Genomic DNA, 15,944 nt, shown 5'->3' with positions numbered 1-15,944 from the left:
ATTATTATTATTAGAATCATCACTTTGACCACATTGATTGTGTTGAAGCCAGCGTGACACATAATTCAAAATATTTCTGGAGTTTTGTGGGCTCTCTCTTCTAAAGGGAGTGCCAAAAATGTACGTCTTCTTCATGAACATAGTGGTGTTGCCTCGAACACTGCTGATGCCTTTGCAGAACATTTCTGTTTGCTATATGGCGTGAAATATGCTTCAAGTAACCTTCCTTCTCAGTCTGGCGCAGTGTATGCTAACAGTCAATGAAAACCTCGTTTCCAAGTATATGAAGTGCCTTAAACTTTCCCTTTCTTGTGGTGCTGATGGTATTTCCTCCACAGAGCTTAACCCTTTGAGACGCTGTCTACACAATTGCGCACAGCAGGAGCGTGCATCAATAGCAAAAGCACTGATGAAAGTAATGGTATTTAAAATGTTTCATACATATTGAAACACTTATTATTGGAACTGTGCTGCAATTTTGAATAATGTGCAGAATGTTTTAACAAAATGAGTGGGAAGGTAGACGGCTGGATGTTGTTACTCGGTGTCAGTATGTTGTATGTAGCGGGTTCACTTCTTTCATTGTTTTTTACAATGTCGTGCACCAGGCATAATTGTCAAGTGGCTGGATATGTGCTTTTCAAGCTTTTCAAAACACGAAATTGTACGTTTTCATATTTTGTGTTCCTGTAGTGAGTTTTCGCATGGAGTCGAAATTTTGTAAACTTGACAAAACTCGCTAAACTATTGAAAATTCTTAATATTTGCTGCGGCTGTACACTTTCTACGATTCTGAGGATGCAAGAGATGTGGTGAAAGCAACTTTTCAATCAACGGGATAAAGTGGTGTCTGAAAGGGTTAAGATGTATGGAAGCATACTTGTTCCTCGTTCTCACAAGCATCTTCAATAGTTCCCTAAAGTCTAGTACCTTTTCTAGCACTCGGAAGGCAGTATGAACATTGCCCATGCACAAATCAGGTGCTAGATGTGCAGTTACTAACTGCCGACCTATATCTATCCTCTTCAGTGCGTCAGGTGTTTGAATCGATATGGGATTCCTCGCTTTCTGTTAGTGCTAAGAGCATTTTAACAAATGAACAGCATGACTTTGTGTGCCGACATTTCAGACTTTCAGACTATTTCAGACTGTCAACAGTGTTCACTACTGCATCGACTTCCAAAAAGACATTTTTTCACTCTCGAACTGGTGCAGAAACAATAAGTACTCTTAAATGCTTCCAACACTATGGCATTAAGTTATATGCACAAAACGCACCATGTGAAATTTTGATACACCCTACGTGATGCTCCACTCCTTAGGGTCGATGAAATGAAAGATCTTGGTGTGTACTTCGACAAAATGCTAAGCTTCTCTTCACATAGATAATTACACAAGATGCCCTTCACGCTCTTGGAATTGCATGCCGTATATTGCATGATTTCCACTCACCTGTTGTGTTTCTGAAATTCTGCTGTGTGCCTCCAACTACTAGAGTATGCCTCTGTAGGAGGGGGTGCAATGAGCAAATCTAATTCTGACCTCATTGAACGCATCCAGAATAAATTGATGTCTATCTTCAAGCACCACTTTTGCCATTCTGGCGACCACAGTTGAGCCTTCTCAAATATACTTCAACTCGCACCTCTAGATTCAAGTCTTAATTAATCGCACCTTTTGTTCCTGTATAAGGTGGTCCATGACATTATACATTCCTTAAAGCTTCTTGATCATATGCATTTGTTTTTGCCGCAACAGTATACCAGGTAGCATTCCACATTCGTTGCCTGGGCTTGTTACAAGATTGTGCTGATAAGACTTGACTCCAAAACATACTTCAGAGTTCATTTCCTGTGTATTGTGTATCTGTAGATAATAACGTAGGATTAACTTCCTTTTAGTTTTCTGCATTTCCGTTTTTCCCTATTTGTTTCTCTATCTTCCATTTTTTTGTCTACTACATTCATGTTTTCTCTACATTTTGTCTCACATAGTGCACGTTAAGTGCACCAGTACAAAGGCTCTCTAGCTGTTCCTGGGCACTACAATAAAAATTTGAATGATTGATTATTATCGTAGTATAAAATTGTGCTTTTTAAGTATGTACTAGTATACTAGTTTAGTGCAGTAGCTTTCGTGCAATTAAAAAAGGGCATGAATTAAGAAGAGAGTGAGAAAATGATAGATGAAAGGTTGCGAGGTTAACCAGGACTGAGCCCGGTTGGCTGCCCTACACTGGGGAAAGGGAAAGGGGGACGGAAAGATTAAAAGAAGAGAAAGTCCACTGGGGATATCAGTCGGTCACTCAGTCTGGATCACAGACGCTGACTCAATCCGGTATTTTTCAAATATCGCAGCAGCGCTTTTGTGGCCTTTTGTAGGTGCGATATGCGAGGCCATGTTCCCAAGATCTTGTTCAAGGTGAATGGCTTTCCATCTGCTGATTGAGAGCTCTGCAGAGGTCTTGCCTTTCATCTTCAAAAGATGGGCAGTAGCACATTAGGTGTTCTATGGTTTCCTCGACACCGCAGGCATTGCACTCGGCGCTATCAGCCACTCCAATCAAAAATGCATATGCACTGGTGAATGCGACGCCCAAACGTAAGCGGCACAGCACTGTTTCCTCATTTCGCAGAAGACCTGGTAACAGCCGCAGTTGCATAGAGGGATCGAGGGAATGCAATCGATGTTGAGTGAATTCACGTGTGTGCCACTTTTCCAATGTCAAAAGAGTGCGCTAGCTTGCCTAAGTGTTGGGCTGCGTCGGTCCGCGATAAAGGTATAGAAACAAGGGTTGCTCCTTCGTGGGCTTTCCTAGCAGCTTCGTCAGCGAGGTCATTGCCGGAGATACCGCAATAACCAGGCAGCCACTGAAACACGACGTCGTGTCCTTTCTTGATCACGTGATGGTGCATTTCTCCTATCTCCGACACGAGTTGTTCACATGACTCACGAAAAAGAGATGACAGAAGACATTGTAAGGCCGCCTTTGAATCGCAGAATATTGCCCACCGATTAGCCGGTTGGTTATTAACATAATCAACGGCACCTCGGAGGGCAACAAGCTTGATATGTGGAGACCAGTTACAATAGAACATGGCCCTTACACTGTGAAAATGTTTTGTAGCAATACACTCAATGTGAAGGCCTCCGGATGCGGTGTTGACGCATCAAAACAACCTAGAATAATAGAGGTGCTCCATGGGCTAGATTTGGCAGAATCAAGAATTGGGGGGAGACAAGATACGAATTACATACATTTTAGCTATTCTAGTTTTTTTTATATTGTGAGTGCTACAGGTGTTTCAATTCTGTTGTGCTGATTTTCTCAGAACCCACTTTTTCACGTTTCTCTCATGCACCAACAAGCACAATTATATTGACACGGATGCTTTATCTGTATCCGGTTACCGTATTTCACCGGCTAAAAAATGTTAAACGTTATCTCTCGGTGCAGGATGCGCCTGAACGTATCGGAAGTTTCGCGAATGTTATCGATGGTTCTGTCTGTTGTCGACGAACCTTGCTAATCTGATTGCATACGCGACACGAATTGTGTTGTAGTTCCTGGAAGGCGCGCGGGCACCAGTGAATAGGCTGTAACTTTCGACGACTGACGTATGCAAACCGACGCGCTTGACCCGCAGATGAGATTTTCTACGATTGCCGACATTGCTCGCCGCTATCGTTGCGATTGAGCCGGCACTATTTATTTACCGTCACTACTACGTGGCAATATTTCCAACACAGATTTTTTCAGTTATACATTGCACGCCTAATTCTTACATAGCTGGCTGTGCAATAAGCTACCAAAGAATGAAATGGTACAACAGTTTTTGGTATATGGCATCGTCGTGCAGGTGTTTGCAAAGCGATCTTGCAGACAGACGACGCGCGAGCGCTGATGTCGATATTTTGTACACTATTGTTACTTCAAAAATAAAAACAAACTGTTGCGGCAGGTGTACATTCATTATTCAAACGTGTTTTTTATATCTAAAAGCACATACAGATCACTAACTTATTGTTTCAAGCTTAGTTTACAGCAGGCCGTTTTAGGCCGGACTTTGACGAATGAAGACGGAATAGTCCAGCAACAGTGCGCCGCAGCCGAGGAGCGAGCTTCGGCGCGCGTCGGAGCTTGTCTCCAGTGGTTGCGCGCCCTTTCCCTCCAGCCGAAGCTTTCGGCGCGTGCCAGTGGTTGGGCCATAACGCGCCGGCGCACTGGTAGCCATAGGTGTGGCCTCAGCCGCGTCGTCTAGTGTGTGCTGGCGCGCTGTAGCAGACGACGCGGCTGAGGCCACGCCTGTGGCTGCCAGTGCGCCGGCGCGTTATGGCCCAACCACTGGCACGCGCCGAAAGCTTCGGCGCGCGCTGGCAAGCGAACGCGCCGCTTCGCTTCGGCTGGAGGGAAAGGGCGCGCAACCACTGGAGACAAGCTCCGACGCGCGCCGAAGCTCGCTCCTCGGCTGCGGTGCACTGTTGCTGGACTATTCCGTCTTCATCCGTCAAAGTCCGGCCTAAAACAGCCTGCTGTAAACTAAGCTTGAAACAATAAGTTAGTGATCTGTATGTGCTTTTAGATATAAAAAACACGTTTGAATAATGAATATACACCTGCGCGTCGTCTGTCTGCAAGATCGCTTTGCAAACACCTGCACGACGATGCCATATATCAAAAACTGTTGTACCATTTCATTTTTTGGTCGCTTATTGCACAGCCAACTATGTAAGAATTAGGCGTGCAATGTATAACTGAAAAAATCTGTGTTGGAAATATTGCCACGTAGTAGTGACGGTAAATAAATAGTGCCGGCTCAATCGCAACGATAGCGGCGAGCAATGTCGGCAATCGTAGAAAATCTCATCTGCGGGTCAAGCGCGTCGGTTTGCATACGTCAGTCGTCGAAAGTTACAGCCTATTCGCTGGTGCCCGCGCGCCTTCCAGGAACTACAACACAATTCGTGTCGCATATGCAATCAGATTAGCAAAGTTCGTCGACAACAGACAGAACCATCGATAACATTCGCGAAACTTCCGATACGTTCAGGCGCATCCTGCACCGAGCGATAACGTTTAACATTTTTTTGCCGGTGAAATACGGTAACCGGATACAGATAAAGCATCCGTGTCAATATAATTGTGCTTGTTGGTGCATGAGAGAAACGTGAAAAAGTGGGTTCTGAGAAAATCAGCACAACAGAATTGAAACACCTGTAGCACTCACAATATAAAAAAAAACTAGAATAGCTAAAATGTATGTAATTCGTATCTTGTCTCCCCCCAATTCTTGATTCTGCCAAATCTAGCCCATGGAGCACCTCTATTATTCTAGGTTGTTTTGATGCGTCAACACCGCATCCGGAGGCCTTCACATTGAGTGTATTGCTACAAAACATTTTCACAGTGTAAGGGCCATGTTCTATTGTAACTGGTCTCCACATATCAAGTTTGCCTTTCTTTACATTAATGAAATTATATACCGTCAGATAATACAAGCTTGAGAATTAGAGGGTTTTAATAGGAGTCTTTCGTTGCCCTTTGCCAAGTCCAACTATTGAAGCACTTATTCGAATGTATGGGAGCAGCTCATTTGCATAGTATAAGAAATATATAAACAGAATATTTTCACAATTTACTCACATCGTCACCATAAAAAGAAAAATTGCAGTTTATTGTTTTCAGCCTGCTATGATGTTTTGACTGAGAAAGATATATACAATTTGTTCTGCGAGGCAAGCAATAATTGCTGTGGCATATTATTTTATTGCACAACACTGCATACAGTAGCCAGCCATTATTAAAACTCGGAAGAAATTAATAGCACAATGAATATTGAATTGAATTGTGGGGTTTTGCGTGCCAAAACCACTTTCTGATTATGAGGCACGCCGTAGTGGGGGACTCCGGAAATTTCGACCACCAGGGGTTCTTTAACGTGCACCTAAATCTAAGTACACGGGTGTTTTCGCATTTCGCCCCCATCGAAATGCGGCCGCCGTGGCCGGGATTCGATCCCGCGACCTCGTGCTCAGCAGCCTAACACCATAGCCACTGAGCAACCACGGCGGGTTACACAATGCATATGATCAGGCACATAGCATATTATTGCACTTTCTTAATTCATGCCAGAACGACGACCGCAGGCGTCCTTCTCCAACAAAGTCAGCATCCATCGTGCCTCCTTACCATTGGGCTTCACACCCTCAGCATGTTCAACCTCAGCTTTGTGGTGTTTAAAACAACCTCAAGTGCGTCTTACGGTTCCAGGGATAAGAAAGAAGACCGACCTGCCTACCTTGGCCTTGAAGCAAGCAGCTCTGGATTGTTTGCGCACTTTCTACTTTGATCGAGTCCACATATATACGGATGGTTCTTCTACTCAGACCAGCTCCACCAGAGCAGTGGTTGTACCATCACGATCACTAAGCATCCAATACAAGATTTCTCACTTGACAACATCGACCGGTTCGGAGCTTGTTGCCCTCCGAGGTGCCGTTGATTATATTAATAACCAACCGGCTAATCGGTGGGCAATATTCTGCGATTCAAAGGCGGCCTTACAATGTCTTCTGTCATCTCTTCGTCGCGGGTCATGTGAACAACTCGTGTCGAAGATACGAGAAATGCACCATCACATGATCATGAAATGACACGACGTCGTGTTCCAGTGGCTGCCTGCTCATTGCAGTATCTCCGGCAACGACCTCGCTGACGAAGCTGCTAGGAAAGCCTACGAAGGAGCAACCCTTGTTTCTATACCTTTATCGTGGACCGACGCAGCCCAACACTTAGGCAAGCTAGCGCACTCCAGCACCAGCACGGCACACACGCACACATTCGACAGGTGCACAACACACAGGAGTGCCAATTCAGTCTGGTTCCAAGGAAAGAGAATCCAAACTGTGGTCGCCAGAATGGCAAAAGTGGTGCTTTAAGATAGATATCAATTTATTCCGGATGCGTTCAATGAGGTCAGAATTAGATTTGCTCATTGCACCCCCCTCCTACAGAGGCATACTCTAGTAGTTGGAGGCACACAGCAGAATTTCATAAACACAACAGGTGAGTGGAAATCATGCAATTCCAAGAGCGTGAAGGGCATCTTGTGTATTTATCTATGTGAAGAAAAGCTTAGCATTTTGTCGAAGTACACACCAGGATCTTTCATTTCATCGACCCTAAGGAGTGGAGCATCACGTAGGGTGTATCAAAATTTCACATGGTGCGTGTTGTGCATATAACTTAATGCCATAGTGTTGGAAGCATTTAAGAGTACTTATTGTTTCTGCACCAGTTTGAGAGTGAAAAAATGTCTTTTTGGAAGTCGATGCAGTAGTGAACACTGTTGACAGTCTGAAATAGTCTGAAAGTCTGAAATGTCGGCACACAAAGTCATGCTGTTCATTTGTTAAAATGCTCTTAGCACTAACAGAAAGCGAGGAATCAAATATCGATTCAAACACCTGACGCACTGAAGAGGATAGATATAGGTCGGCAGTTAGTAACTGCACATCTAGCACCTGATTTGTACATGGGCAATGTTCATGCTACCTTCCGAGTGCTAGAAAAGGTACTAGACTTTACGGAACTATTGAAGATGCTTCTGAGAACGAGGAACAAGTATGCTTCCATACGACTTAAGCTCTGCGGAGGAAAATACCATCAACACCACAAGAAAGGGAAAGTTTAAGGCAAGGTTTAAGGCACTTCATATTCTTGGAAACAAGGTTTTCATTGACTGATAGCATACACTGTGCCAGACTGAGAAGGAAGGTTACTTTAAGCATATTTCACACCATATAGCAAACAGAAATGTTCTGCAAAGGCATCAGCAGTGTTCGAGACAACACCACTATGTTCATGAAGAAGACGTACAGTCGCGGACAGAATAAAATGGACCACGGGATCTCCGAAAACGTTCAATTCCCGAGCAGCCTGTAGCAGTAACCAGTAAAACTGCCCACGACCACGTTGTTAGCATATTCTAGTCGAGGTCCAAAATGCAAATACCAGATTGCGTTGCGAGGTTGCGGAGATATTCAGCTTTTTCTTAGATTTCATGGTCCATAATATTCTGTCCGCGACTGTACATTTTTGGCACTCCCTTTAGAAGAGAGAGCCCACAAAACTCCAGAAATATTTTGAATTATGTGTCACGCTGGCTTCAACACAATCAATGTGGTCAAAGTGATGATTCTAATAATAATAATAATAATAATAATAATAATCTTAGTGGTAACTTGGCACACTAGACTAAAAAGAAGGCTGATGCCTGTATGTTAGAGCATCTGATAACCAGCCATCTAAAGCAGAAATTTGCAGGATGCAGAAGACACTTCCTTCCCCTCCACGTGCACACACACTTGCTCAATAACACAGCACGGCACACACGCACACATTCGACAGGTGCACAACACACAGGAGTGCGAATTCAGTCTGGTTCCAAGGAAAGAGAATCCAAATCGCCAGGGGGGTGGAGAGAAAGCTCTGCATGCCAGATATAATCATGGAGTTGTGGTGTCGGGCCATAGAGGTGCGATGAGGGCTCAGGTTGTGCTGACCACTTGTTCAGACAAACTGAAGAAAGATTAGTGCTTTCCAGAGAGTCGTCAAGCACCCTGCAGTATAGACTAGTGCAATGTTGCGCTGGTATTGCATGGTGTGCTACTTGAGAGGTTTGAGGCAATCCTCGAAGGCTGGCATGAGCTCGTGACAACCGAAAAGACGGGAGTAAAGGGTGCGTATTGTCCGGCGCTGAACAAGCTTAAGTTTGTTAGCGTCGCGAGTTTGGTACGGGAACTATACTGATGAGCAGTACTCAAGTCGTGACAGAATGATAGAAGTGTAGAGTGCTCGGAAAACCTTAGGTCATCAGGGAAGGGAGACACGGGACACAAACCCAAGAATGGGCCGGTGCTTACATACAGTGCTGGTGACATATGCGGAAAAGTTGAGAGAAGAGCTAAGTGTTACACCCAGAATGGGAAGGGCCCGAACAGTCTTTATAGAGGTGCCTCCAAGGAAGAAGGTTGGACGTGCAGCAGTTTCGTTGTGGCTGATACGCATGGCAACACTTTTTACGGTGCTACTAAAAAGTTTTATATTGTAGGCCCAGTCGTTCACCTTTACGGAATGCATTTATTGTAAGCACATATGCTGTGCATCGGCATATTGTTGTTGTGGAAGTGTTAACTTGTTAATCAAACACATTCTGCGCAGATGCATTAGTAACTTGGTTTTGAGTAGATCTTTGTCCTGACTACAATTTATAGTATCGCAGCAAGAAACATTTTAGTAGAAGCTGAAGGGATTCCAGCAGTTTAAGTATACCGACTGCACAAAACACTGATGACACCTTTTTACCTTCCCCACAATGCACTCACACCATCTACACTTTCCATAAGCAAAAAGTGAGATAAAAAATCAATTACAGTTTCATTGACTCAGTACTTGCTGCTTCTGAAGCGGGCATCGAAGCAATCGTGGTATACGCTGCTACATGCATAGGTCTTGCATGATGCAGGTCCTGTATGCACTGCATACAGGGCACACGTTGCAAACAGATAATTTCTTTTTGCAGTGCTCAACTATAAGGACACACTGACTCAAACATGACTGCGTTGTCACGTATGCTTCAGTGCGTCAGTGTTCTTGATTGCTACATGAGCGAATTATCCTCAACTAGCCCAAAAGACGGACGCACTTGAAAGAAGTACGTGAGTGAATAAGTACAGTGAACTTGTACTGAACTGTATTCACATGCCGAATAGAAGAGCGCAGTGTCAGCTGAAACAGGCGGCACGGCTGATTATGTAAGTACTTCCAATCGTTCGGCTACTAGTGTATTTCGCTTTCGGAAGTTATCTTTACCACTGGAAACAGCGCAGAGTTTGCCCGTGAAACTTGAGTCAACCGACACCACACGAAACACGCCGCGGTTGACCAACCCAACTTCCACACGGTTCATTCACACATCACACGAAGTCAGGAGTGCCATATTTTAAATCACTGCAGCACCAAACGGACCTGAAAATTCACTTCCTTCGACAGAGTTTCTTAGCTGGCATCGTTCACTCGCCAGTTACGAACTCGATGGACCCGCTAGGCCTACGCGTAACGTAAACAACATCGGCGATAGGCGAGTGCTGATTATCCGGACTTCGGAACTCGTAAACATGTTTCCATTCGTTTTGAGCACAACAAAATACACACACAACAAGCACAGACGTTGCGGTAATCGTGATTCGGTTGGCTGTTTTAGCAGACGATCGCACTGAGCCCGGCGGAACCCAGTGGGCAGGTTGGATTTGTCGGCGTCGTTCGAAGTCGCTTCGGATCCACGTCGCACTGCCACAACCCACGGTCGTCGGTCGTGTCGTCGTCGGCATACTATTACAACACTGTCTTTCAGGAACACTGTCGCGTGCGTCGTACGCCCAAGGAACTCGGACGATCGTTGGTGCCGGCGCCTTCGTACGGGCGGCCATCATAGGCCTAGAAGCCGGAGGCTCCGCAGCCTCCCATTGGTTGACGCCTGCGACTCGTCGCAGCCTCTCATTGGTGCACGCCGGCGCAGCTTCGCCGCGCGTCGGCAAACTTCTAGCATCGGCAGTAGACGTAATCGCTGCGCGACGTTCCGCTTCACCGTGTTCCCGACCGACGCTTTGACGCATTTGACTTTGCGGCGTGCGCCGAAGCTTTCCGGCGCGTGCCAGTGGTTGGGGCATTAGTTACCCCGGCATCCACGCGCGGCGCTCCACAGAGCGCCGGCCTCGCCGGCCGCCCAGAGCCGTGTTCAAATTGGAAGTGGACGACCGTGTACAACCGGTTTAAAGACGGCCGCACATCGGTGGAGAGCGAGCCACGCTCCGGTTGGCCATCAACATGCCGATATGACCAGGTCATTGCCGAAGTGAACGCTATGGTGAAGCAGGACCGTCGTGCGACTATCCGACAAATTGCGGAAGAGGTGGGCATCAGCACTTTTCTGCACATACCATTATGGCCGAAGATTTGGCCATGACGAGAGTTGCGGCGAAATTCGTGCCGAAGCTGCTCACGGTGGAGCAAAAGCAACTTCGTGTTGAAGTCTCACAGGACATGCTGGATTCCACAAACAGTGGCCCCGACTTCACGAACACCATAATCACTGGTGACGAGTCTTGGGCGTACGGGTACGACCCGGAAACCAAATCCAAGTCGTCACCGTGAAAGCATTCCACGGCCTAAAGACCAAAGAAGGCCCGCCAAGTGCGCAGCAACGTCAAAGTCATGCTGACTGCTTTCATTGACACCCTCGGTGTGGTATTCACCACGAGTACGCACTACAGCGTCAAACAATCACGAAAGAGTACGACAGGGATGTCCTCCGTCTTCTACGTGATGCTGTGCGGCGCAAGAGAGCGGAGTTGTTTTCAATAGGAAATTCGCGCATCCATGGCGACAATGCTCCTGGAAATTCCTCGCACTTGATTCAGACTTCTTTGGCGAAAAACCAGGCTCCTGTGGTTCAACAGGCTCCTTACTCTCCTGATATGGCCCCTTGCGATTTCTGGCTGTTTCTCAAAGTCAAGAGGACATAGAAAGGAGCTCGATTTCAGACAAGAAAGGACATTATGGCTGCAACGACAGCTGAGCTAAGCCCCATTCCGAAAGAGGCCTTCTCGGAATGCTTCCAACAATGGCAGCACCGCTAGGAGAAGTGCGTGGAGTCCCAAGGAGACTACTTTGAGGGAGATTAGGTTTGCAACGATCCAGTTATGCCAGTTTTTTTTTCTTCGGCTAAAAGTCGGATACTTTTCTAATAGACGTCGTACAATAGGCACAATAGAGATACAATAGGTACAAGGTGCTCCCGGGTATGTGAAGAGGTGTAATGGTTCCAGGACTTACTTTTATAAATGCGGTTGTTTGCTTGAAATCATGGGTGCAAATCAGGACTCGATGGCAACCAAAGATCAGTGGGACGCCTCGCATTGGGCGCTGACTGGAATACTACAAATGAAGCTGTGCAGCGTGATATGCGCTGGACTAGTTTTGAAGTGAGGGAAGCTCAGAGTAAAATTGATTATGAAGAACGACTGAGGAATATGGAAGAAAGTAAATGGCCTCGAAGAGTGTTGAGCTATCTGAACAGAAAAAAAGATTGATTCACAATGGAGGAAAAGAACTAGGAAGCTTACCAGCAAGTATGCGCCCTGTAGGGTAAGCAACACAGCAACACAGATCGTCAATTCCAAAATCAGAGAGGCTGAAAAAATATCATGGGTGGCGGCAATGGAAAAGAAACCTGCCTTGAGTAACTACTTCAGAGGGAAAAACGATATCAGGAAAGAAAAAACATGTATGATAACTTAAGAAGGAAGCTCATTACTTCTCGAAGCGAGATCGGGATGCCTTAAAACACGCACCTATAAAGGGAGATATATGAACGAAGAAGAAGCATATGTGCTTGCTGCGTTAAAGCAAGGGAAACGATGGAGCATGTTTTATTAGAATGTGAAGATATCTGCCTAGCGGTAATTTCGGCACCACTGAACTCTTTGAAGCCCTTGGGTTCAGTGAGAACAAGGGGAAAGTAAACATGCCCGCAGAAGAGATTAGTAAGAGGCGATTGGAAGATTGGTCGAAGAAAAGTAGGGATACGACAAAAAACGGAGACGTACAAAAACAAAGTTCAGAATAGGGGGTGAGAAAATTTAGTTATGCAAATTCATCGTGCGTTTTTTTTTTGCTTTACCTAGGTAGAACATGAGACCGACATGAGACAGACGCACGTTAATATCAGAACCACTCTCGTACACCATAGAAGCGAAACAGGAGCTGCATTACTCTTTTCGACATGTTTACACAGCAAAGCTGTCCATGGCTAGGATTCAAAAGATGAAGAACAATAGAACAATAACAGGACAAGGCGCTTGTCCTGTCATTGTTCTTTCTTAGTGTGCTGTCTCTTTTGGCGCTTCATCGTTTGAAAGTTATGAACCAACAAGCCCCACAACGTGTTCTACTGCAATATGGCTAGGATACCAGTATTTCTTCGTGACGTAACGTCGACAGAAAACTATCCTCTATTGCTCATACCCCCCAAGGCAGAGGCTACAAGCACTCGGCAAAGTAAAGCGAGCAGTGCATACATTTTCTGGTATCGCGCATACAACATTCGAAACAGCATACGTTTCAATGAATCACAAGCTTTAAAAAGAAACCGAACCACGTGCATAAATGATGATAAGGCACTCCTGCACCTGCATGCAGTGCCAAGCATGTTGCGCTTCCAGCACACGTTTCCCGGTAAAGATTACGGTTCCGCAAGCTGCCACGGCGACGGTAGCTTGACCGCTGCACACGAAACAGGCAATGACGTAACTACACTTTCGAACGTAAAAGAAGGACACACCTCACGAGTGATTTGTGTTGGGACACGTACGTATAGTGAGGACTCCAGAACAGCAGCGCGCATACCAGGCATGGCGATGTTCTCTTCTCTCTGGTCCACTCTTTGTAGGTGCATGAAGTAGCGGCGCAAGCCAGATCGCAGGCCATCGAAACGTAATAATTACGTAAAGTGCACGTCGATGTGGCCACGTGAATAATCTAAACCTACGTCGCAATGGGTAATCGTTCTAGCAGACGTTTACAGCTTGGCTGTACCACCAGCTTTAGAGCGTGGACTGGAGCGCATTTTTTAGGTGCAAATAAAACGCTCTTTGCAGAACTAAACCTGTGTGCTCCGAATGTTTTCTCCTCACTGCTGTACAGGTTCCGATAAGCCAGTCGTGCCACCGGCACGTGCTTGGACTCGCATGTACCTAGTAAATGTTTTGAAATTGTGTCCTCGCAAGAAAAAAAAAAGAATACCAAGAAAAGAAAACGAAGCGGGTTCGTTTCTTTCCGCTCTTTCTCTCACTTCTATATATTAGAGAAAGCTCTGGAGCGAACAGAAACGCGGTTTTCACCAGGGCGAGCAGACAGCCGACGCACATACATACATGAAGGGCCCAGGTGAAAGGTGCAGCAGCGCCACCTGTGCATTTCTGGGCAAACTACTTCACCGCCCAGAACCTCCTTCCTACGGCCCACTACTACCCCTAATCTAGTACAGTATAGTATTACCATAGAGTTTCTCACTATAACACCTAGAGGGTAATCTGGCGCCACCATCTTTCGGAGTTTCTTAAGGGGGCACCGTGCCGTCATGGGAATGACGGTATACGTGTCTCCGAGGCTCTTGTTGGCTGGTGTTGTAAGAGGCTTCGTCTAAAACGTGGATATGGCTACGCAAATAACGCGTTCTCAAAGTAAAATCTTCATAAAATGTTTCCATTCACGCATATAACATCTTTACTATACCCACGATGCATGACAAAGCGAAGAAAAGCAAGAACAGACGACCAACTGTTTCAAAGCGAGCGCGAACCTTGTGGTCTGTCCTCCAACTTTAGCGACCCGCTGATACTTTTTACGTAACATGTAGTCGTACACACAATAACAAGTTCTTATAGTTAAAGAAAACATGTTTTCGCGTAATAATAAAACCAAAACAGCTTTTCACGTGCTGTTTTAGTAGAATATGAATCATTGTGACAGACGGAACGGTACTTGCCAAGCGCGTCTTCAAGGTGTCCTGTCTCTACGAGAACGATGCCAATCCGAATGCACAATATACCGGCATTCCCATGCATACCACTTCGCAGCAGCGCCAGATTTCCCTGTAGGTAATATAGTGAGAAACTCTATGACTATTACACTCTCAAACGCCGTCCCATGTCTTGGCTACCACTACGCCTTCCGGCAAAAAACCGACCACATGATTAGCGCATGCGCACTAGTTTTGAACTTTTCCAATCTATTAAATAACATCTCCAGCCATTTAGCACACCTTGTGCAAGGAATGCACTAACCACAGACTCGAATGAAGTACAAAATGAGAGAGTAAGGACGAAAGTGAGGAGCGCGGCGCAAAGAACAATGAGTGTCGCTACCTTGTAAACTTGTTTTAGCTAGGAACCTTAAGCGAACGACGTCACCACCGTTTAACGTGGCCTTTCCCTATTGGAAAATCCTATTTAAATTCAAACTGGGTTATACAGGTTTAAACTGGTTTTAACAGGGACCTGTTTAGCAACAAACAGGTATAAACAGGACCAGTTTACACACGAACAGGTTTGAACGGGGTCCCGTTTGGCATGCAAACAGGTATAAACTGGACCAGTTTACACACGAACAGGTCTGAACGGGGTCCCGTTTGGCATGCAAACAGGTATAAACTGGACCAGTTCACACATGAACAGGGCTGAGCGGGGTCCCGTTTGGCATGCAAGCAGGTATAGGCACGACCAGTTCAAGCAGAAATGGGTCTTAACAGGGGCCCTGTTTGCAACTAAACTGGCTTATACTGGACACAGTGGCACCATATAGGGTCGCCTGTTTGGCACAAAAGCTGGTTTATTCTGGAGCTTTGTGGCAACCGTACTGGATGGTATCATGCATACGAGTTTAATGCTTGAATAGAACTGGGGAGGAACTTTTTATTGTTCGACATCCTGACAATTTAGCCCCTAGTGCTAAATTGGGGCCATTATCAAGCTCTACAGAAATTGCGTGACCACCTCGGAACATTCACAGACCAAACTGCGATATGCTAGCTGCGAATTTCAAACCGATTCCCGGTCCTGCCCAGTTGAAAAAGACACAGGAATTCCTGCTGCAACTACAGCAATTTCTGTTGTACGACAGAAGTTCCTAACGTTTCTGAAGTTGCGACAGACATTTCTGACGTTACGGCAGCGATTCTGACGTCGCAACAGAAACATTCGGTCGCGACGGCCAAGAGTTCTGAAGTCGCAACAGAAGCACTTTCCGTCGCTGCCCTTTAAAATGTCAGCTTCGCATCGGTGGTGTACACTGTACTTTTTTTCTTGCGCGGTATGTTCGGCGT

The sequence above is a fragment of the Dermacentor andersoni genome, unplaced genomic scaffold, assembly GCF_023375885.2.
Source record: "Dermacentor andersoni unplaced genomic scaffold, qqDerAnde1_hic_scaffold ctg00000042.1, whole genome shotgun sequence".
Lineage (NCBI taxonomy): Eukaryota > Metazoa > Arthropoda > Arachnida > Ixodida > Ixodidae > Dermacentor > Dermacentor andersoni.
This window is presented reverse-complemented; position numbering follows the sequence as displayed.